This window comes from Echiichthys vipera (genome assembly GCF_963691815.1).
Source record: "Echiichthys vipera genome assembly, chromosome: 21".
Lineage (NCBI taxonomy): Eukaryota > Metazoa > Chordata > Actinopteri > Perciformes > Trachinidae > Echiichthys > Echiichthys vipera.
This window is the reverse complement of record NC_139846.1, coordinates 11,555,825-11,581,706: the sequence shown is the minus strand read 5'-3', so window position 1 is coordinate 11,581,706 and position 25,882 is coordinate 11,555,825. Positions and strand designations below refer to the sequence as shown.

General features: G+C 41.6%; 1 protein-coding gene across 12 annotated transcripts in view; it reads right to left on the bottom strand.

Annotated features, from left to right (window-relative positions):
* kiaa1217 (KIAA1217 ortholog) overlaps positions 1-25,882 on the bottom strand; it is a 114,277-nt gene that overhangs the window by 55,192 nt on the left and 33,203 nt on the right. The window contains exon 1 of one of the 12 annotated variants that reach the window (XM_083936110.1): positions 15,775-15,915. The exons of the other annotated variants lie outside the window; for them this stretch is intronic. The gene's annotated coding sequence lies outside the window, so the exon portion shown is untranslated. Of the gene's footprint in view, positions 1-15,774; positions 15,916-25,882 lie in introns of those variants that run through there. 12 annotated transcript variants of the gene reach the window in all.

Sequence of the window (25,882 nt, the reverse complement as noted above, 5' to 3'; positions counted from 1 at the left end):
ACAGTGCAGAGACGGCGAGAGTGCAGGTGAGGAAATGCTTACCATCAGAGCAGACTGGGTTGGTGTTGTTTTTAGGGGGGGCGACTTAAACAGAGCGTCTCAGATAGAGGGTGAATACAGGTATATTCAGACAGACAGTATGAGAAAAAGAATGTATTTTTTGAACATAAAAGAAAGTACATGACATGTACATGTACAACAAGACATGTTCTAGTATAAACCAGAAATATAAGTATGAACCGTAAAATGAGCATATGTCCCGTTTAATGAGACAACTCCCAGCTGGCGTGCTCCTAATGAACGCTGGTCCCCACCCTGTTAGCTAAGACCACCATGTGTCTCAGCTCAGACTTGAAGAAGCCCACTGCTCTGTGGTACATGCACTGATTGTAATGCACCTTTCAATTAAGATACATGTGTATGCATAGACGGATTATCATGACTACAGGCCCTGGACACAAACTCACCAAGGCCCCCTGCCAACACATGCAAACAGTGAGCATGCACGCAAAGGTGCTGTGACGCCAGCAAATGCAATAATGTCAGCAAACGTAATAAACCACAGACACCCACTAATAATACTGACCATGCAAAATCCAGCTGCTGACCCTCCGCTCCGTTGCCACAACAACAATATTGCTAAAGCACGAAGAAGAGCAGAGTGCCGTTATACTTGCCGTGTGTTTGTTTTTGTGAAACAATAATAATAATAACTTTGAATATTATCACAATTAAGTGATCAGTCTGTGATGTAAATAACAAAATGCAAACAATAGAGGCTTCTTACCATCTTTCTAAAAGAGTCTCTATTTTAATTGAGAATAGTTTTTATATAAATTACACAAAAGGAAAAGAAAATATGAGATGTTTTACATATTTCGGCCATAAGCGGTCAAACTGACCGCACATCACTTCACTTCGGTTTCATTGTTACATTTTTCATGCGATTTGCTGCTTTCATTGTCTCTCTTGCCTCTAACTTTGTTAGCGGTCTCCAGCTGTGCCTCTTTGTGAATTTACTTGTAAGTCAATTATTATATAGCTGTATCATATCGCCTGGTTGGCACCATGGGCAAACAATAACGGGAGTTCCCCTCCGTGAAACAGCGAGGGGAACAGGTCGGTGCTGAAATAATGCGACTCTGTGGAGCAGGGAGAGCCGAGGAAGACTGTCTGCATCCTGAGCACCTTGCGCGCTGGTGTGGGCACCTTTGGTGGGGCGAAGGCAACACCAGAAACTGTGATGTGCTATAACAACACCAAGTACGGCAAAGACAACACGGACAAGATGCCAAAGGGGTAGGCTACTCTGTCAAAGGCAGTACGGAAGACGGCCGGTGTTGTGTCGTATTCAGCACCCCTGTCGTGAAATGCACCCCCATGCATTATAGGTTATATTCTGGATCAGAAGGCTGTTGTTTCCACCCATAGGAGTAGCTTATATATAGCCTATACAGGTATATATATATATGTATACAGGTAACTCACAACGGTCAGAACATTGGTTACTTACAGTCTTTAAACTATTTTAAAGAGTTTAAAATCACAAACTTCACAAAACAACACCTTTTTGTAAGTTATGTTGAAATAAACTGCAGCCATAATTACAAAATGAATGAAATGGATCTTTTGAGCAAGTTGAATGTATTTGACTCAGCGTTTCCTAAATATTATCCCAGCTTTTCTTGCAATTCATAGGTTCAAAAGTGTGTGCTTTTAATTTGGTTAGCTGTATATAAGCTACTCCTATAGGTGGAAACAACAGCCTTCTGATCCAGAATATCACCTATAATGCGAGGGGGTGCATTTCACGGCAGGGGTGCTGGATACGACACAACAGGTCTAAAGAGCTGCGAACGAAACCGAACCTCAAACACTTGAAATGCCTCAAGCATCACACATAACTGATTTAATCTTAGAATTTCTAAAACTTTCAAATGATTTTATTATCATAGTACATTTTCAACATTCATTCCATTTTTTTTATTTTTTTTTTAAATTGTACCGAAAAAACCCAATTAAAAAACCTTTGAATGCCCAGGGCCCCTATTGGCTCTGGGGCCCTGGGCACACGCCCACTTTGCCCATGCGGTAATCCGTCTATGTGTGTATGAGTGGATACATACAGTAAGAATGTGTGTGGGTAGTCAGATACACTTGTCCGGACTCTCTGCTCTGGTGAAGCCTTATAAACAGACAGGGCTGCCGACCTGACGGGCAATCGGCCAAAAGATATGAGTTACAGACATGTGGTCTGGTGCGTGAGTGTGGTTTGTCAGTGCCGGGAATAGTAGCAGGGGTGGGCTGAGCGGATGTGATATCAAAACAGCTATGGAGAGTGACAGCCCAACATAGCCAAATAAAGGTTAAATGCATAGTTATCACACAGGAGAATGCCAGCATATTCAAGTCAGGCTCTTTACTGTTGTTGGGCTCAATGAAGCACAGCAAATTGATTTTACTGCTCCTTTACCTCCAAGTGGAATTGCTTATCCTGAGCGTTGAGACTTGTAGATCTTTAATTCAAGTGGAACATTGATGTCCTTCCTACTAAATGGACTACAACTTCGATAAAGTTTGACTCAGTCTTTGCAATCTTGGGCATAATCGCTATTCACATCCTCTCTGTCTCCCTCATCCCTCATTCCCCTTCTTCTTTCTCCTGCTGTTGTACAAAGAAAGAGAGGAGCCCTTGGCACAGTGGGCCTGAACAACTCAAACAAACAGCTTTTGTTTATTGGCCAGCTCTACTCATCAGCACAAACCCCATGTCTGTCTGCTACCTCTGTAACACACATCAGCACCGGATCAATCTGAATTAACTAACCAGCAGCTCTTGCCTTATCTATACTAAACAAGTTGTTGCCCCTTTTGAGACGCACTGCATTTTCTTGACACCAGGGGGTGCTGTTGGAGATGCACCAGACATGATGTGCAATGATCAGGGGTTAATCGTGTGTATGAGTGTGTGCAGGAATAGTGTGAAAGAGAAAATAAGATGTATGCCTCCTCAAGCTCTCACAAGGAAATAAGCCCTAGAATATTTCCTTTCTCGTTTATTAACTGGAGACACTAAGTGCCGCTTAATGAAGCGCTGTGTTTGCTAGTGTGTCTCTGTGTGCAGTAACGTGTGTGTATGCACACAAGCGCACATGTTTGTTAGTAAACCCCAGCAGTGTGTACACTTCATTAACTCGTGGCCAGAGTAGGTGTAAGTCAACCTAGCCACCGGCTCAGATGTCTGCGAGTCTCCCTTGACAACGGTCTCATGGGCCAACAGTGAGGCCAGTGGCGTCCTGAGGGGGAGGGATGGAGAGATGCTGAGAACAGCTGCAGCTGGGAGGAGGACATCCAACTCAGGAGCCAGAAAAAGAGGAATGCTACCTTTTCTCCTCATGACTAAGAGAAACCGTTTCTTTTGAATCTGATTTACTCCGGGTCGACCGCTGCAAACCTCCCAGGGACAAGAATCTCCTGAGGAGATCCACGCTGAACTCTCTCCCTGGATAAAAGAAAACAGCCCACTAGGCTAGAGAGATTTCATCGCAGTTCATCTAATCACACCAAATTCCCTGTTCAACAATCTGTTTAACAGTTTACTTAGTGTGATAAGGGCTGGGTATCATTGAGGTTTTTGATACTTCAGATTTTATGTCTGAGTGTCAATACTTTTTGCCAGGCTGATTGGTGACTGCATGCGTATGGCTACATGGGACTCCATCAATATCCTACGTTTCTAGTTTTCTCCTGACAAAGGAGCCATCATCTCTCTCTGCTGAAATCTGGCCATGTGATGATAATTTCACGGTGGACATCAGCTCTGCCTGCAGACATTTACTGCAGACTGTCCATAAGCCTGCAGTATGTTGTCAGGTACTGCAACAGGAATGGCATAAAGTGAGAAAAAAAAGTCCAATTCTCAGGCCTCTCTCAAACTGTGTGCTTGTTGATAAGATATCCCTTATCTGTTTTGCCAAGTTTTCTCTGTCAACAAATTCAAAACATGTACACAGAGCAGAAATGCACTGATATCAACATATATACAAGAACACACACAGGCACATATGCGTACAGTAAATAAAAGATATGGCTTGCTTTGCACAAACAGGCTTAAAATACTGGGGGAAGCACCAGTTCTTCTTATCTGGAGATAATTAGATGGAAAAAGACACATTTTATGAAGATGCACTCGAGAAGTACTGCAGTCCTAAGTCCTAAGCAAATTAAAGCAACTTTAGTCCCTTTTGCTGCAGCAAGTTAACTACGTATTCAGCCTGCACATGACATTTAAATGTGCCTTACAATGTGCCTGCTCTCACAAGTTTATTAAAAAGTGATTGCGCTGCAATTGACTCTCTTTATAGTGTTAAGCAGCTTAGGGCCCGGACTTCACCAGTCAGTCAATCATGTGTTCCTCATTTTCCCTCCTGCACTGCATATCTCTTCCTCTCCCTTTTTCTCTGCATGCTAGCACAGCATAACCAAGGTAAACGTGTTACTACCCAACAGCTCAGGAATGCACTTAAAATGAAATGTGTTAATAAATCAAATACCACCAAATCAGCAATTGTCACACTAAATGACACAAGTTTAGAGGATAAAGGTTTATTCTTTCAATAGTACTCCAACATCTCAAAAACTATTCTGCTCACGTCACATTGTCTACAACCATGTGGGTCAGAGAGCTGATGAAACTGAGAGGCTCCATGAGGTCCTGCTTCGGAGAGGTGAGTGTTGCTGGAGCTGATAAGTGATGCAGGTGGTAGAGGGATGTGAAATAGGGCCCGCTAAGGGGGAGCCACTCTGAGAATCCTGGGAACACTAGTGCCTCTGTCCTAGTCTTTATCTGTGAAACCTGCTGCATGCTGTCCGCCTGTCCGTGCCTGTGTGTCCCAGTATGGATGTGTGTGTATGTGTGCTTCAGTGGGTGGACTGCATCCAAGCTTAAGGCTCTGTGGAGCAGAAGAGGCTGGATGGTTTGTGAATGTCGACTATCTTGGCCAGACCTATTCAGAAGGGGAGAAAATGCATGCATAAACTGTAACAGGCTAAGTGCATTCTTTCCACTCTGCTCTGTTTTTAAAATGTTAAAGATCTGTAATTCACCTAAAACACATAAATGTGGTATGCATATATTTTCTGTGAGAACTGTAATAGGATATTTCTTTGTGGAATCACAAGAATGCAGGTGATCAATTTAAGGGGGAAAGTTAAAAACACAAACTTAGTGAAACGGAAATGTTGCAGCTTTCCCATGGGGGAGGAGGAGTTCAAGTTAGCGCCTGCAAAGTTTAATAGTTTCACCACAGGGGGGCCATAATGTACAGCCAGACAGGGATCAGGTCATGGGGCGTTTGGGTGGCAGAGGAGTTTCTGTGTGTGGGCACAATGTTAACACTACAGCAGAGCCAGTGATTGATTTTACACTGTGTACATGAAATAGTTACCTGGCTTCATATTGCCTCCTGGTGTTATTGGCCTCTGTACTGTAATCAACTCCTCCACCTTGCTGCACAGCAGGCAAATTTAATGGCCTTAACTATAAAAATTTAAGAGGGGGTGCAACAGGCAAGGCAGGGCATTGGGAGTCCTTATTACAGAGACATCTAAAGTCACAGTTTTAAAGATGCTTTAATCGATGTTTTTATATTAACAATAGATCAGATGACAGCATGTAATGTGAAAGGGGTCACTCATAGTGACACGCTAACAGAGAATTGGCAGCAGACTCTCCAGTTGCTCTCAGTTAAGAGGATTGTTTTAGAATATTTTAGTTTTATTGTTTTGGTTTTATGACCCACAACCTTACTGTTTTGTACTCTCATCAGCATCCTTTCTAGATGCAGCTGGCATCTATACAATAGTCAGTGTGTCCGTTAACAGCTGTGTCCACCTATAATGAATGTCTAACTGCTCACTCCTTGCTTCGGTACAAAGTACATTTTAACTGTTTATTGTGCACATACAACACTGGTATGTTGGGTGTGCAAATTGAGGAAAAAGGTGCAGAGATGCAGAAAGCGCAGATGTGGAAGACCCAGAAACGGTGACCAATAAGAGCAGACTTGGCTTATTCGGTAGAAGGACTTAACGAGACGGGCTCTAAAATAGGAAATTTCAAAGGGTGTATACAGGTTTACTCAGACAGACCGTATGAGAAAAAGAATGTATTTTTGAACATTAAAGTATGTAAACATGTTCCAGAAGAAACAAAAAATACAAGCATGAACCTGAAAATGAGCATAATGTGTCCCCTTTAAAGACAAATGCCCCAGAGGCAAGACCTCCCAGCCTGACGCTAATGCTTACCACTGCTTGGTCCGTACAAAACATGGCTAAGTAGAAACTGGTCTATTCATGTGGACAGGCACAAAGCAGTTCCTTCAAGTGATATTAAGATAGTGAAATTTGAATTCCCTTATGGCTATATTTACACGTCTCTCTCCTCTTTGGGAGAGCCAGCTCTGCTTACCCTTTGCTCTGTGACAGAGGCTGGAAAAAGTCTGATATATATTTGATTTAACACAAGCCTAAAAATAACCTCAGGATAAAAGACACAAACGCTGATTTGAGAGGGGGAAAAGACATTTTCTAAGATCCTACTATTTCAGCCTCCGGAGCTAGCCAGACTCTACCGGGGCGAGCTCTCTGATTGGTTATTAATGACATCATCCCCAGGGCCAGCCCCATCCCAGTCCGACAATGTCATCAGTGCTGAAGCATCTCAGTGATGTCATGAAGGGAGGAACTCAAGTAGCACCCCTTTCTTTCTTCCCTCTGCCTTGCTCTCTTCTCTCCTCCTGTGTAGTCTTCCTCTCTCCATTTTGTCATTACGCCCTTTCCGCTCATCAGCTGCATCCAGATAAAAATTCCTTCCCACCTGTTTATTAGCGAGCCAATGCAGGGCATAAGGATTTACAGTTAAGCCCAGAGCCATTAAGAGCTCTTAAATGGCTCCTAAAAAGACGAGGAGAAATGACAGGAGGAGAGCATTTACCTTGCCTAATCCTGTCTGTGTCCTGCAGCTGTAATTAAAATATGGATCAGAGATCATGCACGTATTTTTCCCACAAGGTGTAACTCAAAACATTAAAATCTGGGTGGGCATGACATCATTAAACTAGTTATAACAGCTCTGCATAAAGAGCACAAGCCCTATTCTGAACACTTCGATATATTCAACAAGACATAGTGTAACGGGATAACTTTCACTACTGATAAAAAATCTATCTCACATAAAAGGCACAGTATACTTTAACATATATACACTCAAATGTGTTGTCCAACATCTGAGTGTTATGTCAGATGTGTTCCCATTTGATTTATTCAGACCATTTCATTTTTTTGGCTAGGCCTTCACATCTGTTTTTTAATCACAATTTGTGTGAGTGTGTGTGTGTGTGTGTGTGTGTATGTCCTGGGCAAACATCCAGAGCTCAAGCGGATTAGCGAGGGGACTCTACCCTGATCAAAGCAGCACAGAATCCAGCTTACTGGGACATACTGTGTAACACATAACCCCCATGGAAATGATACTGTAGATGCTTCAAACCCGTGCTGTAGACCTCCAACTGCAATGCAACATATATAGACCCGAAAAAAGAAATACTTTAACATTTCTTATATTTCTTTCCTATCATCTAGACAAATTCTGAGCAGAGGAAAAACTCTCTCTCAAAGCTGGGTATCAGAGAATTGACACTCAAACTAAGTGCTGTCATCAAGTGTGAAGTACGCAGCTGCACCATAGAAACTGTACTGGTTAATAGTCCAAAGAGAATGTACTGGTTGTTTCTAGAAAAAAACAGAGATTCCCTTGGCGCATGGAGACATTTTTGATTCAGAGTGTACAACAACACAATAACAAAATGAAGCCGAACGCAGCCGAAAAAATATTTCCACACGCCAGTCATACAGAGAATAATAATGTCTGTAATGTCCTTCCCCTCCTTTTCAATGGTACTACTGCCAACATTCACACAAAAAATGGTTTTTGAATGTTGTCACTGGCAGTAGGCAGTTTGGGGACTCTCCTTTAAGTCGCTATATTATGGGAAGTATTTCAGTGAAATGTGATGATTCCACAGAGCATTAACATCCAACTGTTTGGTTTGGTCTCATTAGTCTCATCTACCTTGTTTCCAGTAGTAACAGGAAGCTGTTTGCCGGGGGAAAAAGCTCTGATAAACCCACTGTTCACCACTTGCCCAGCAGACAAAGGTAGTGACTATCTAGGTAATATAGTGGTGATTTTAGCTAGTAAAGACAAAAACAGAGCCAGAAACATAAGTCAAATGAATTCCAATGCTGCTCTCTGTCTTCTGAATGTGTAAGGAGACAACTGTTCAAATGTATGGTAAAATGTTCACTACATAAACTTTTTAAAGTATTGTCAGTGTTGTGTTTACAGCTTGTTGTGCTGCCCCCAAGTGGCCAGCTAAAATCTGATTGGCATGTAAAACAACAGAACAATGTAAAAAATAATAAGCAGGTTATAGATGAAAACAGTCCTTAGTTACAACCCGGCTTATCACTTCATATAATGCCCATAATCTGCAAAGAAACTCTGCTTTAGAGTTCAGTCACGATTATTGGTAGACTCTTATTGGGGCCCGCTGATACCAAGTAAGACATGCATTATGAATGCACTCCCAGTAAATTCAGATTGAGATAGTGACTGTAATTAAATAGTTCTCCAGCTCCACAGAGAGTCCTCCATCAAACTGTCTGAGCTTGACTGGGAGACAAAACGGGAGTCTAATAATAAAAGGCTTCCTCAACCATGGCTGGGATGTGTCCGCATGGGCACATACCGAGGAACTTCTAGCTACATTCACCAGAAGCTTCAACAGAGGGTAATTTGAATTGATATCTAAATATGTGAACAGACCACCTAAAGCACATTCCTCCTTTTGAATGGCTTGTGTATGATTGGCAGCCCAGCGGCCAGACAGGCAGCGTGCCACATTTCAACACGGTTGCACGTGCACACACATGCAGATAACTGATACAGTACCCCATCCCTTCCCCTCGGCTTCATTATGTACATAGTTAGATGGTTATTTTGTGATGCCTCTGCGGCTAACCACCGTCATCCACCGCCTAATGGCTTAAGCATGTGCCTAGCAGCCCATTGGCTCCAGCGGTCTCAGGTCTAAGAGAGCTGAAATGAAGCGGGGTATTGTTGTGTTGCTGCCGGGAAGGATACACACTCTTGTGAAAGGAAAACCTGAGGGGAAGGAAAACTCGAAACAACGTGCTAAGAAAAGGTGATAAAGGACACAAGGGACGGAACTGTGTGTTGGTATGTGGGTAAATGTGCGTGTTAAGGGTCTGTTTCCCCTCTTCCTGCCATTATAAAAACTAATGGAAATTTTCAGAACTTGGTGGAATGTTCTGCGGCCTTGAATTTTAAGGTAGAAGCAGAGGGGGATCTTGGGGGCATGGAAACTCTAAGCAAACCAATTACTAGCCATAGTCCCCCCCCCATTTATGGGAAATGTAATGATAGACTGGTAAGCCTTATGGCTGCCCCATAATATAGATATTATCTGTAAAGACTAGCTTTAAAATATAATGTTGTAAAGGAGCTTTTCAGCTAAAAACTCAGTGGAGAACCCCGTCATCACTGGGCAAACTAAAATGGAAAAAGGCCTATTATGATTTTTTTTTAGCTATAAAGACTGCTAAAATATTACTTAAATATTTTCACACAGGGGACATATTTAACTTTTATTAACACTGGCACTCCCACTGAAACCCATTCAGGGTACTGAGGTGAAGCACAAAGGTAAAAGACTTACTACAGTATTGAAAATGTCAGGTTTTACAAGATGGCTTTCATTACTCTGAGAGGAGCCTGGGGTAGAATAACTCACGGACACAGGGGCACAGTATGGAGCAGAAGATGTAGAGGTTAAAAAATTTACTGATTAACTGAAAATGTTCTTTTTAAAGAGACATATATGATAGATATATATTCTTGTTTTAATTGTCAACAAATCTACTGAAAAGACCAAAAGCAATTATATAATAAACAATAAACCAACTCCCACTGTTGTCCAAAAACTGTCCAAGAACACGTTTATGAGCCATTTAACACACAAGCACTGGAACCCTGAAATGATCTAGACAGTACCTGACGCAGCTGTATACGTATGAGAATGCACATGTCAGAATCAGCTGAACTGGACGTAAAACAGACTTTACTCTGCCAACCCCCTAGTGCAAAGTCTGTGTAATGTCTGATTGAGCCACTGTGTGAGAATTCACAGTGAGTGAGTGGGCGCGTTGATGACGTTTCTATCATCTGGCTCGTGTGAAACTGGATTTTGGGAACCTCTGCCGGTAAGGGTAGACCGAAATCATCAAATTACAGACCGGCTACGTGACCACGGTGTAATCCTGCCTGCTGCACGCTTTACAGAGGCACCACACCTTACCTAAACCATGACATGGACACTCTCCTGCTACATGTAAGAATGGGAAACATTGGACAATGACCACATCTGATTCTTTGGACATTATTCGGAGTTCATATGAGATTAATGGCTCATGATAAACATGGGAAGTGTAGTTTATTTTGAGTCGAACCATCTAACATTATCCTGGTAGAAACTAGCAAGCACACCAAATACCCAACAAATACACTTTTTACTCCTGTGCTTTTTACTTCACTGCTACCAAATGCTGTGTGTCTATCACGTGCGACAACATCTGTTATCAACCGCAGTATGGATTTAGTTAAGAGGTGTCACACTTGTATAATCCTACTACTACTTAAAGAAATTCCTTGGAGTAAACAGACTTGATTCTGTCCCTTCACATATCCATACAGGGTCCAGAAATAGCATCGCTCTCGTATGTCATTACATTTAGCCTGTAACGGTTTTATTTGATACTCATTAAACTGCTCTTCTGGGCCTCTTTCCAGTATTTACATGGCCTAGACTATTTATCAGCCGGAGCAGGAAGGAGTTCTCTAAACAGGCCATGTAGAAGTAGAAGACAGGTTTCCTCAAAACCTTCAACTCCGGAGCTCAGGTAGCTGCTGTTCCTAGAATAACCCGGCTTAACGAAAACATCCTGTGTGTCACAGGCTTTACACAATAGTTTCAGGAATGGGACTTTCACAATCTCAACCGTGGCTAAAGGAGAGTGTATTGAGTTTGTCAGGCAGAGGGGTAATTATGAAATCATGCCGTGATAATGACTCATCAGCAAGTGGTCAGTTTGGAGATAGAGGACATGAAAAAGGTAACATCTAAGGAAAAAGGTCAAGACACTGCAGGTTTTTAAATAGGGCTCCGGACCGAAGTCTCATCCATATTTATTGGGATTAGGCAGCTTTCAGACTTTTCTTAATTAACACCGCTTTACGTTGACAGAAAACCTTGAGAGCTTTATACATTTTCAAAGAGTGAGAATGACATATGCAAATAGTTTTACAGGCCTGATATATAAGGGCGTTTGTAGATTATACGTTTTATCGATGCACTTTTATTGCACTTTATCTTCAACCTGACCTCATTAGATTATCCTTTGTCATTTCACTCACGTTTTGCCTCATGTCCAATTGGCTCAGAGTGCAGAGACGGTTGAAGACAAATGGACAAAAAGACGCAACTCCTTTTAATGTGAACACAAAGCATGTCTGTCACTGGACAAAAACAGCCCTGGTACGTTCTTGAGTGTTGTGGGAGGCACCACGTCAAACCAACTGCCTGAAGGAGCGGAGGGACGGGAGAGGCGGAGAGATGTTTACACAGGGAGAAAAGAGCTGGGGGGAATAATAGCGACTGAAGAGTGTCATGGCAGTGTTCGCTTGAGCCTCTCCCGCCTCCGTCTGAGCCTGTGGGTGGGGAACATTTGTCTTCGCATCACTGCCAGGGAGAGTGGGTCAAACAAATGACTTCACTCAAAAACGTCAATAGGTGGAGTCAATGAAGTATGTGAAACTTATGAGCCTCAAGAAATGATAAAATAGTCATCTAAGAAGGGTGTTTTTACAAGAATGAAGACTTCTATACTGACTAAAAAATACTCTCTTATGGACAGATGTTTACTGTGGGTCCACCCTAAAGTGACTTTTCCAACATGCTCTTTGCAGTGAAAAAAATCTAATTTTATGTCTTGGCAAATTTTCCATGCACTCCACCAGAAGCCAACATCATGAGAGGAAGCATGATTTTCCTCTGTGGATAATCCTTGTCGCAGCAAAGCCTACAGCATCGACTGCAGCAAATGCCGAGGTCTAACGTAAGCCTCTATTGCCCAACAGCATAACAATAATAATCAGGGAAACACATTTGCAATATCACTGCCTCCTCTATCCTTTTTTTTTAGAACTCTGCAAGAGGGATACTTTTTTGCATCCCAAATATTTACTTGGGAGGTGAATATGCTCCAGATTTCATCCTGTGGGTTGAAACAATCTTTCTATTCGGACCAAATATGAATATCAAATAAAAGGGCATGGTGAAAGAGAGAAAACTGAGAAGACTGACAGTAATGAATCATTATTAGGTGAACATCAAATCACTGTCATATGAAATCATTCCCTGTTAGTCTGTCAAACTTCTCTGTACAACTCATTAAAATGCTGACATTAGTGGCTGAATGAAAGCCATTTCACTTGCATCCAAGAGGAACTTGGAAGGAAATGGCTTACCTTCTGCTGCTTTAAAAGGGAAAATGGTTTAGGAGTAGAAGTCAATTAATGTGATAAAGATTTTGTCTGATTACACCTTGCAATCATCCTCACCTCTATTCGACTCATGTTGTTTAGCCATAAGGAAAGTTTCTAGTCTAAGCTGCTCAAATGATGTAAAATCTTCCTCAAGGACGAGATCAGTTATTCACAGCTAATTGAGAACATAATTAACCTTGGAAAAAGTCTCAAAGAGCTGATTGAACAAAACTGGTTAAATGCCAGCAGTGGACACTTCACTGGCCCAGTTTTGTGGAATTTGGTTGCACTGATCCTTTAACACTGTTTTAATTCAATAGCAAAATATACATTAATAGTGTTTCTTTTACAAAGACAAACAATGCACTTTGAGGAGCTTCATTCCAGGGGAATGTTTTATCATATCCATCACTCAACCAATATAGGGGCTAAAATGAAAGCTCTGTAATGAGGTTTGATCAAACCCTGCTCAATGAGACGTGGCGCGAGTTGGCTTGGGGCCCAGTGAGGGATGACAGTGCAGACAGCTCGCAGGAGAAACACCTGGTCGGGCCCCCCCCCACATGTCACCCCTCTGGCCTCAGAGCTGCTGGGCCGAATGCCACCGGCCCAGGTGTGTTTCCACTGAGCTCAATGTCCCGTGGCAGCCATCAAACACCACAAGCACAGATTTGCATCAGCTAAAACATATGGCCCAGGTTGTGTTTGATCTCCTGCTCAGATTCAGACATGATCTTTTATGTCTAGATAATGACGCAAGAAAGTAGTCCAGCAAGGTAATCAATTGGTCAAGATGTAACCTTAGAGTCTCATAATGATATCAGACAAATGGACGCATATGGTCAGGAGCTACTGTGCTCCTTTGCTTGTAAAAAGACTGCCAAACTCACTGTGCCTCATATGCTAGCATTTAGACAAATAGCTCGTCTGAGTTAAAGTGGCAGCAAAAGCACTGCCTTAGAGTAAATAACAGTTTCTTCTGGTCTTGTGAGAAAGTGACAACTTGCTACATCAGCGAAGCACAGAGAGAATTTGTGAGAGACAGTCTGACACTGTCAAAGTGCCGGAACGTGTGATGACGGATGAGGTCCGGGGGCTTTGGAAGGGGTGCAAGGGTGTAAGCTCATTTGTCTTTTTGACGAGGCACTCCTCTCAGACCTGTTTACCCCCCTCCCCTTTCCTCCACCAGTGGGGGAGCGGAAGTTGATATACTCATTGCTGAAAGAGAGACAACAACACACACCCATCACTGAACACCTGACGGGTAAAAAGTAGGGTTAAGGAAAATCTACGCAAGAATAAAATAAACAACGCAAAACAGTACTTAACACAAAATATGGCTAATTTGTGGGCAGCCTAAGGGTCTTACTTTAACGAGGAAATATGTTTGTTTAACTGATTTCTGATCTGATCTGCTGATTATTTATTAGGTTTATCTGGATTTAATCAATTTGAATGGGGATAATGAAAGACATTTTGATCCAAGTTTGGTGCTGAAGCCCCTTTTTTTCACACATGCACTGCAAACCTGAAATTATCTAGACATTACCTGGAGGAAGAGTATGTGAGAACGTAAATGTCCCTATAAGTTTTGTCACACATCAAACAGTCTTTACCCTGCCAGCTCCCTAGTGCAAAGTCTGTATCAGCACGCTCTACCGCGCCACACCTCAGCTAAACTGAATGGAGTACTAAAATTGAATTTCCCCATTGCGGGACAAATAAAGGAATTCTTCTTATTTCTTCTTCTTCTACTTCCAGTAAGTGAGAACACGTCTGACATACTGACACACAACATACGATCTCCTGTGGTGTGCTACATGTGTGGAAGGGAAACTTCGGACGACATCCGGACCTGATAAGTCGGACATTGTAATTTGTCATTTCATTTGAGAAAACGGCTTTGGATATGAATGGCTGTGAAATGAACTTGGATTTTTCCATTTGCTTGTGTCTGGGCAGGCCAGTCTTTTCCAGATGTAAATCCACTCAACAGTGGAAAAAGTTAAAGCAATTCCAGTGGTATTGGAGCGCTCCAGACAGGAAAAATACAGTAGGCTTGTTAAGACAGTAAAATGCTTAAAAGGCCATTTTATTTGCTGCGTGGTGAAAGACCAGTGAAATAGCAGTAACTGGTAGGCATAGCTCTTAAATAAACAGGGATCACTATTTACAACAGTGTACTGCTCTGCCTATGAGCCCATGTGACATGTGAGTAACACAGTGTGTTTGAAGTTGTAAATTGATATTGATGTTCACTTTGGGAGGAGGACTGCAGCATCTCCCCTGTGGGAAAATTTAACAATCCATTTGATCCAGAGAGCAAGCAGCACCATACATGGACAAATATACAGTAAATCTGATCTAGAATCAGCTACTTTCATATACAAATGTCACTCCTTTGTGATGTAGAAAAAGGAGATTCAGAGGCAGTGAAAAAGATGAAGCAAAGTTCTGCGGAGTAGTTGAATTTGAGACAACTTGCAATGTAACAGACAGTTTGTGTTTTGTGAAAATGACCTTGATGTTTCAAGTTCGGCCGCTCATGGTCTGACCCTCACCACTCGTTTCCCCCATTAGCTTAATTAGACACAGCCACACACACACACACACACACACACACACACATTAGATTGTCCCCTTTTTGCCTCACGCACTGAATGGCTGGCTGCAGTTCAAGGCACCACAAAAACAGCTATGCAAAACAAGCAGCTTTCAGAGCCAGGGGAAACCATCAGCAAACAGCACACACACACACACACACACACACACACACACACACACACACACACACACACACACACACACACACACACACACACACACAGACACACACATTAAGAAAACTATGCAGTGTGCCATTCAAAGAACCCTCTGGAATTTAAAATGACATTGCGTGCAATAACAACAAGTCGCTTCTCAAGTCATGCAAGAATACATCTGTTTGTGTACACAGGGGGAAGAGACAGTGATGAAACTGGGTGTTGTTTTAGCTCACATGTATTTGCGAGGACGCATCTGTGTGTTTTTTAAGTTCACATCTGTGTGAGAGAGTGTGTGTTTTTGTATGTGATGCAGCTACTCACCTTTCTTTTCTGCAATTCAGTACGTCCTGAGAGAAAAAACCCCAAAGTCGTGGACACAACCAGAGTGACACAAACTAACTAACACACCGTCTCGGTCCCAAACTTTTTGCTCTCTCCCGGCAGATCTGAACACTTCCCCTGCTCCCCCTCCCTCTCACTCTCTCTCTCTCTCTCTGACTCTCTTACTTCAGCACTTCCTGGGCTGCTGTTTATGCTCCAATCAGGCCATCCAAGAAACTGCAGCTGCCCCTCTGCCCCCTCCTCCTCCTAAGCCAACAGCCATTGTTTAGCGGGGGCTTGTCACATGTAGACGTCTGTGTTTGTGTTCCCTCTTGCCACTATCCGAACCCTGGTTCCCCTCAATCAGGAGAAGAAGAGTGAGGAACGAGCAAACTATGAGCTGAAGACGGAGGATGGGAGCAGCTGGTAGGCTGAAGAAAAACACATGGAAGGGGTTTTCTGTTTGAATGTCTCACTGAGAGAGATACACTTTTTCAGGCATGGAGGAAAGGAGGGCAGCAGCGTTGAGTAAGGGTTGGGGGTGTGTCTGGAACTTTCTCTCCAAATCCAACAGCTTGTTGTTACAAACCGCAACGAGACTCAGCCCATCGCAGCCCCCAGAGAGCCTCAGAGCTCTGTCTCAAAAAAGAAGGCGCCTTTCCCATAGTCTGCCAAGTGTTCACCACTTTGCCCCAACCCCTTCTTCCAAAGCCCCAGCCTCTAATTCACTGTTTCACTCAGCCAGCTAAACACAGCCAGGACAGCTCCTTCCAGGCTTTTGGGTGAAAGGATGGAGGCGTGATGAGGGTTTGTGGGGTAGTAAGTTGAAAGGTGGCATGTGGGAGGAGACAGGTTGACAGCTGAGCTTTTGTTGGTGTTGTTAACAGTTCCATCATCACATAATAAGAACACCTTGTGGGTTGTGGAAGAGTTCAGACCTGAGCTGAAGACATTCAGGTGGTATAAGTTGAAATACATGTTTTACTTTCAAGATAAAGCTTTTGGTGGTAGAACAATATTTGGAATCGAGATGAATTGTTGTGACATAGGCAGTAAGACTTTAAGCTTAAAGTACAATTATTGTTCATTACAAATTGGGCCTTTTTGATTGTTTGGTTATGATAACACAGTTCTTACTAAAGTAATTACTGAGATCTTAAAACATAGTGACATAGCTACGATGAAGTGCAAAAGGACGTAGAAATGCAAAAAGCCAGATAATCAGACAGGATCTAAACAAGCCATAGTTCAGCCATCTGAATTTGGTGGTAAGTTTAAAACACTCAGAATATTGGCTTTTATCCCTGAATGCACAGGAAAACTGCACACACACATAGGGTAAGTTCAGTTGGTTAATTTTGAACCAATAGATGTTTAATAATGTTTGATGTGTAATAATTTCACCAAACTTGTTGATGGAGCATCACACTTTCATAGTTAGGTATTAAAAAAAGTCAAAGCAGTGGCGACTGAGGTATCATGACTTTTAGTACCTAGTATGAGTTGATCCTACATTTCCCATAATGCATCTTCACGGCATCTTTTATCAGACCCTCTGTGTTTGGTACAAACCCAACATCTTTCAAACTCCACAAACCCGGGTTTGTAATGCGGTAATGCATCTGTGATAAATCTGTAGCCTCTAAGCCCAATTCAAGATAACCTCAATGGCATCATCAGGGTTATATCACTGAATTTGCAGAGCTCCCTCCAGAGCCACAGAAGACATTATACAGAGGCTGCGTGGTACTGCTCATGGTGAGTAAACTAAAGTAAAATCAGTGGAGTGGCCATTTAAATTCTGTATAACAGTCTAACCACTTCTAACTACTTTTTAGCGACAGTGTTCATGGAGCTCAACCCTCAACTAAGTTAGTTTAATGTTGTTATTACAGATAAAAATGATGGTCCAAAGTACAAAAATAAGTAAATAAGTTTAAGAGTTAATCTTATAATACCGTGGTGGAATACAAACTTGAAATAAACCAACTATACCCCTCTCCTCTGCCTTCTTGTCCACTCTACTTTTTTTTTTTTCTCTGCTCTCCTATAACCTGTCCTTTCTTCTGCTCTGAATCGATTCATTCAGTCAAGCCACACGGGCAGATTGAGGGTGCCTCCTTGCCAGGATGGACTCAGGAAACATTCATCTTGTTGTTTAGTCTGGCCACCATGTGTTGGAGCTGGGAGGCCTCTCTCCTCCATAAACCCCTCCTCTTGTGCACACAAGCACAGAAAAGCCCACACTGACAGACATGATCTGGACATTCACTACTGTGGTTCATTGTTTAAGGGCTCAGATGCACAAAACAACAAAACCTCACAAGCGGCTGTTACTACAAAACAGCACCAACTTGAAAAGACAAAACGTGCACTCCCTCTGTGGCTCAGGTGTGTCAGCGAGGAGGCTTTGTGCATCAGCATCTATTTATTATGCCGCTTAAATCACATAATAAAGAATTAGAAAGATATGTTGACTCAGAACAAAGAGTCATTTATGGAGCAGAAAACAGGAGGCAGGTGCAGCTAACTGTACACAGAGACATATTTGTACAGTTGTGTGTATGTGAAACTGCATGTACTCATGAATGTGAATTTGACTCATGATGCCATGCTAAATTGTAAATGCCTTGACATCACTTTCTTCCTGCACGAACAGCATAAATAGGGCCCACTTTGACTAATCCCTTCGCTGTAAATCCTTCCATTTCTGAAAAGAGACCCAAACAAATGGAGAGGGGAGACAAAATAAATCAAAACATTTGGGGTTTAACAGTGAGAGAGCAGGTGAGGATTACACCTGAAACTATTCAGTATGGAGCCTCAGCCTGTGCCAGTCTGTCACGGAGGAACCAACGTGAATGAGTAGTCACCCAGTGAATGAGTCACCTGTGTGCGAACACACCAAAATTGACTGCGCTTGTATAATATGACTCGAGAGTGAAACGACAGGCAGTTTTCTTTCAGTAACACAAAAGCCAACAGATTCAGGGAAAGAGATTCAATAGCGTCATGGTCTCAAGGACAGCTTTAAAAAAAACTTTTTGAAAGATGGAGAAAAATAGTTCAAGCATATTTTTGAAATTCAGTAAAGATGAGTCATATCATACACAAACAAGAGGATGAGAATCCAACATGACGTCTTGTCATATAGCCCCTTTAATCCAGGCTCTTGCGTCATTGCTTGAATGCTGAAAAGGCTTTAATGCTGACATTACTATGGAGATACTGTATGTTGCTGAAATACATTAAAGTGCAGCAGTTACCACTTATACATCTGGGCAAAAGACGGGAGTAAAATCACATTTTCCTATAGTTTTATATTTTATGCAATTTCCCTGTTGCGCTTCTTATCCTTAACAATCATGTTAATATAACACAGTATAACAGAATACATCATTACAGTGTGTTATACAGGATGTTTTGGTATAAATTATTGACGGATGGGTTAAATACTGTTCATACTTGTATTAAACTTTAAAGTTTTTCCTTTTTCAGTTTGAAAATGGTAGCATGATCAAAAAAACTTAACTAAAGAGTGCCTGAGGGGAGGCGCTTCACGTTAACGCATATGAACGCGCGGCCAGACCAGCTTGTAAACATTAGGCTGGAGATGAACACGGAGGGGGTGTGTGATGTCATCCTTTACTCCAGTTGAAATAAACCTCTCGTTCTTCACGTAGCAATTTTTTTAATTTCCTCAGTCTAGAAATAACGCATTTCCGCCTATTGCTCCTTTAAGACCCCCTCTCAAATAAAGTCCAGTCTGCTCTGATTGGTCAGTGTGTCTGGTCTTCTGCACTCTTCGCATCTCTGCACTGTTGCATTGCTGCCGGGGAATGACTGTTGCAGTATTTTCAACAGTTGTGACATCAGAACTTTATGTCCGATAGGGCATTTAAGCACCTCAACTTGCTTTACAATAAAAAAAGACATTGAATTTTTTAACAAATGGTACCTTTATTAAACGAGTACATTTCCAACTACTGTACAAGTTTTGACGGTAATATTGCAGCAGAGTCCTTTTCACTTCAGTACCCAGAACTGCAGAGTTGGTTTGCAGGGCATCTTTCTACCAAGTGAAAGTGATACAGAGTGCACCAAAGGCCTTGGCTGACATCCACTCAGATCCCATTCCAGCTTGTGGACCAAGCTGCCCTTTTCATATATTTAGCCTCAAATCATTCAAAGCCCTGGTGAGCTGCTGCCCTCTATTTAAAGCCAGTTTCATAATATTCGGCAGGGAGGCTGGAAAGTTTAGCTGATAACAACAATGAAGCCACTGGTCTATCTCTGATCATGTGGAACACTCCAAAAGTGCATGAAGAGAAATCTTAAGTTCTGGGTTAATGACTGAGCTAATGGTTTCAGTCTGAAGAAGATGACCATGCTTACATTATGCAAATAAATCATCATGTCTTACACCCTTATGTCACAAACACATCTGAGTCTGCAGACACCACAACTAATGCTCATAACTCAATGTAGCAGCTTGGTGAATGTGCCTGCCATTACGGATTTCTGCGCAGTTGAAGTTAAACAGCTATTGATTAAATAAATTAATAACAGCCTGAAGTAATGAGAATGTGAAGTGAGAGGTGTGGGATGAGAGCCGGGTTGGAGAAGTGAATGTGGCACTATGAGGCCAATCTGCAACAGTGACAGAAAGCAACAATGAGACATAACTCACCCTGGAAACATAGCACAGAGGGTCAGAGGGGTCTCATGACTGTGTTTCTGTCTGTCTGACTGTTGTTCTCTCTGTCTCCGGGTGGGCGCGCACATGCACGCACACACACACACACACACACACACACACACACACACACACACACACACACAAGCCTAGATGCAAGTGGCAGCATCCGTGAAAATGCAGTTAGACAGGTTACGTCTATGTGAGTGTATCATTCTGTGGTGAAGACTGGTCAGTGCACATTCTGATTCTGACTGAGGCTTTGAGGCAGGTAATCTCAGAGATGTAAAGCAAAGAATATGACAGCCAAGACTGGATCAACAAAGGTATCAGACATGAACAACCAGAACCAGAGTGCCAACTTCAGAGCCAGCTAGGGCAGCAGGCGATTTGAAGATTACAAGCCAACTTGCTCCCAGATCTCAGGTCTGAATCTCAGAGTGAACAGAGATACCATAGTACAGAAATATCTTACTAGAGTAAATCAGAAAATTCCATCCCCCACTTAGCGATAACTGTCAGGATGCCCTTGAGTAAAGCTGTCAGTTACATGAATTCATTCATAGAAAAAGCCTTCACATTCCATTGTACACAACCATCACAATGATCAGTTTTCTATAATTATCTCCATTTTTCCAGCCTACGGGTTTTTTCTTTTTTTTTTTTTACGGACAGCATGTTACATCTTTATGTCTTAGTGTGTCAGGAATTGGTTAAAATTAAAAGGCTTTTTTATCCTGTTACATGGACCGTAGGTAATGCACATATTTGGACAGCTGTATGAATATAGCAGCTTGGAAAATGATAAGAAAGACTCTAATAAAAGTTCAGAGACAAATAATATAACAAAAAAGGTCCGACCAGCAGTGATTTAATCTCAGATTTCAAATGCAGTAAATGCTGACTGAATGTCAACAATCTGAACAAACTCTAGTGTATAAATACACACGCACACATAATCTCTTACTGCAGTGTTTTGAGAAGCTTGCTGTGGTCCAATTTTAAGCTAATTGTGATTATTAGATCTAAAATAACACTAGAACTGTTGGGTCAAAGTATTAATAGACTCAAAATTGGAACACTGAAGCCTTAAACCCACATGAATCTTACCTCTAACAGCTGGGTCCTGATTTTGTTATAAACACAGACCTGCCCTCTTAGCACTTTGCCGTTCAAGTGTTTCATGCTTCTAAAAAACAAACTCAAGGACTACAGTGCTTTGTAGGATCATTTCAACTGTCAATAACCCCAAGAAAGTTAGTGCATGTGAAATGGTTGACAATAATGCCAGGCTATCGGCTGCTTTAGGCGGCAAACCTGTCAGGACCTGCTCATCTGTTCTCCCACCTGGCTTCACATCTGTAAATCAATCCATCTCTAGCTCTCTTATTCCCTCTATGTCATGAAACACTTTCAAATCATTGCAACTGCAGCCAAGTAAGGAATAACTGTAACCATGGGTTTTTTGTTGTCATAGAAATATGGTGGAGTGCAATAGAAAGCATTTAGCTTAATTGTGTTGGCTTATGAGTGCACTTTAGTGGCTTCTGGTGCAATATAAGAAGTTTTGGTCTTAATGTAATGCATTGAGAATAAGAATAATGAGACTAAAATATTTATCAGATGCTTTATGTGATGTCAATAGAAAGATGAACAAATATGCTTTCCCCATAATCAAGAGTTTTATAGCTGCGGTGCTGCATCTGCCTTTCAAAATATATATTATGCAAAACATGTCTGCAAGGAATTTGTAGTTAAAGCGGCCCTAAAGATATAAGTAATTTACCTATCGATAAAAGCATCTTTTATTGCTACTCTGGAAAATGTTTCTTCAATGAATAATTGATGATTGCTGGTTGCACAACAAATAACTGCCATCTGTCGCATTGTGAACTGTGGGTCTCAATCAACAACTTAGAATATCCTTCTTGACTTCCCATTGATATGAGACACTCCCTGCCTGCCAGTCAACAGGATTTCAGGGGATCACACAACAACAAACAAATGTGTTATGAAATATGCAGCGCTGACAAACATTTGGTCCCGATCACAATTAATATTCTCCAAGAGTATAAAGAGAGCATAAAGAGAACAACAGAGAGGAGGGAGTAAAGAGGAGAATTAGCTTGGCTTTCTTAGTACATCTGCAGCATTTCTGTTGCTCTATATGGTCAAAGTGTGAAGCCAACTAAATACATCTGCAATAAGTTACATAGATTCACAAAACTACTGCTTTTAGCATGTTGATATTACCGCATGATCTCACTTCCCCTTCCGTAATTTAATTATTACAATGTTTCATGTTTTATTATTTTATTATTTCCAGCTACATTTAGTCAATACAACTTCGACCTCTTCTGGTGAGCATCTACTAATAAGCAGGGAAGTGTAATTGAAGGCGGGGGACGCTGTTATCACAACAAACAAAACACTTTGTTGCTATGTCCAGTAAAACTGTGAACTATTTGGCAAGTGTTGAAAGCAAATAAAAAAAAATTCATCATATTTTAGTTTCACATTATGAAATAATGTGTTTACGTTTTTCTGAGTCAACATTAGACAGGAGAGGATGCTGGAGAGAGAGAAAGGGCTGAAGAGATAATACATTTAGCCCGCATGGGAAGCTGAAACTTTCAGACTGTTTGAACAGGGTTTAGACAGACAGTCTGCAGGGAGCCGCACAGGTCAGTGTCATCACCAAAGCCCAGCAGCCTCAGCATCTGTTCTCTGAAAACAACAAGCCTGCAGAGACAAAAGCATATCCACATAGTGTCACCATCACCACCCAGCATCATGTATACTGATTCTATTCACCTGTGCATGTGTTAATATATTTATGGAAGTGTCCTGTTACCAATGTGGGACACACGGAATACAACAAGGTTTTCTTTCCATGCAAAAAAGAATAAGAAATACACTACCCTGTTTTCAAAGTGATCATGTTTGATTTCTATCCTTGTTTCACCGCCTGTTGTGTAACGCCACAATGGGTTCTGCATGTTCTGCCTTACATTGTTCTTTTCTTCAGTCTCTTTGGTCATAAGAAATCAAATATTATATAACAGGGGATGTTAGATAAGAGGTTCTGATGCCTATCACAACCCATCTACATTCTTCTGCTGGGCGCCCTGCAAAACTATTGGCTGGGAAGGATTATGACAACCGGTTATTTGGCTGAGTATAATCCAAGGAGACAATTGAAGCAGAGAAACAAACTCTGCAAATAATGGATGCAAACAATTGACTTTTTGCGCAACCAACATAATCTGATTTAAAATGTATTTCCACTGTTTCTCTTTCAGAGCAGTTCGTATCTAACCTATAGCAATAAAGGGATTAAATCTGTTTATTCTGTCATTCGGTTGAATGGTCTTTTAAATTTGCTGCTATCCAGTTTCCACTGCCTCTAAAGTGATAACATATTTTCCATTTTTGATTTCACTCTTTTGATGAACTGGAATAAGGGATGATTTGGAGAAACTGCTGTCACAAAATGATCGTGTGCATCCCAGTTTTCTGTTAAACCTCTAGCTGTTGACATCAGTTTAGCAGAAATCCCCGCAGCTCAGGTTAAAAAATGCTGCGTCAGTCTCATGATAGCTTTAGCTGCCGAGCTGGAAAGCATGTCTTACCAATGACTTCATCACACAGCCAAAACGTATTATTCCCCTTTAGAAAAATCCCCAGATTTGAAGGAGGGTGGTGGAGTGCATTTGATCCCTCATTCAATGTTTCTAGTGTTTAATACTGTAAGAATGTACCAAAGATGCTCAGAGGCACGGGGCAGCTGTCAAACCCATCTTAGATGAAGGAATTTGCCAAAAAAGTGAAGTTTTTAGTCACAGCCTAATTGAACAAGCTCCACTAGCAGGGATAAAATGAATAAATGTCAAATTAAACTCTGACAAAACGGCGTGAGAGGCATAAACCTTAAAGGACAGACACTCCAGTGTGGGCACAATGAATCAGGTTCCACTTGAAATCCTATTAGCTGTACACCTGGGGGCGCTACATGCCTGGAGCTATTGAACTCTCCATTATGGAGTGGAAGAAACTCACCACACTTTTACTCATGTCAAAGACTTAATTGTTGTGAGGTGTAATTATGTGAAGTGGTAGGAAACCTGCACATGATCAGACAGTAAAGATGAGAGATTCCATATGTGGCCAGGAAGTCTGTTTTATTTCTAGTTGGAATATGTACAAAGTGCAATGCAGCAGATATAAATCTTACTCGTACTTTGGTATTAAACAGAACACGCACTCTCTCTGCTACAGCTCTGCTCTTCCACTTATTGAGCCGACATGTCAACCAAAAGGACAGGCACCCTGAATATCTAAAAGCACATGCTTAAACAGATTGTTAGTATTATTAAAAGGACCAAAGAAAATTTGATTTCAGAAACGGATGTAAAATACAACTAGCTGTTCTTTTAGGTGAAAGAGAAGACAAATAAGTAAGGATAGGATTATACAAACAGGTATCTGTGTTATGCATTTGTCCTCTTAATGTTCTTACATTGACAGAACAACCAGATATTTATAATTCAGTGCACATGGGTCAATGTGATCTTAATGGCTTGAGAGCAGGGCGAGGGTGTTCTCTGTATCTGGCAGTCATTATGTTAACTATGACAGGCCGAGACCCTGCTGAGCACTCGACGGTTATAGCACAATGTCTGTCTGTTCTGCTGGCAAATAAGGTACATTTAAATTTGACTCTGTTATTTCTGGATAAGCCATGGTACGGCTGCACACAAAGTTATTAACAGTGGGATGTTGCAGCATCTGATATCAACGCTGCGCTCTTTAAAAACGAGCACTTGGTGCACTGCTGCTTCACTGTTTATTTGGAGCACCATGATATACAGTCATACTCTCCATCTTTCTAATTCATTCATAATGAATGGGATCACTTTAGCTCTAAGCCCTTTTTGGGGCTGAGATAAGCAGTCTCACTGTAAACAAATGGTTAATAAACTCCAATAATAAACCATCCATATTTTACATTGACAGTGAAGTCTTTTTGACTTCTTCGTTATGAATATTCGTTTCATAACACTCATTACTTAAAGGCCTGTAGCACAGCTCATAAACATTTAGAGACTCATGCAAAAAAACTTTAAAAAACTCTCTTGACTCCTAGCATCCATTTCCAATAGCAAAACCCCGCACAAGCCACTGAGTGTGTGGAGAAACTGTTTGTCTCTGCAAATAAATGAAGACTTTTCTTTGAGCAAACGCTGAGAAACTCCTCTGACAGAGGGGGACGCCTGAGTTATCAGTATCATATATAGACAGACACTGAAAAAGCCGGGGTTTTCTCCCTTCACAGATGCTTACATTTAATACAATGTATGTCCATCTGAAGCTCTTTGATAAAACAGATGCACACTCAGTGCTACTTGATCC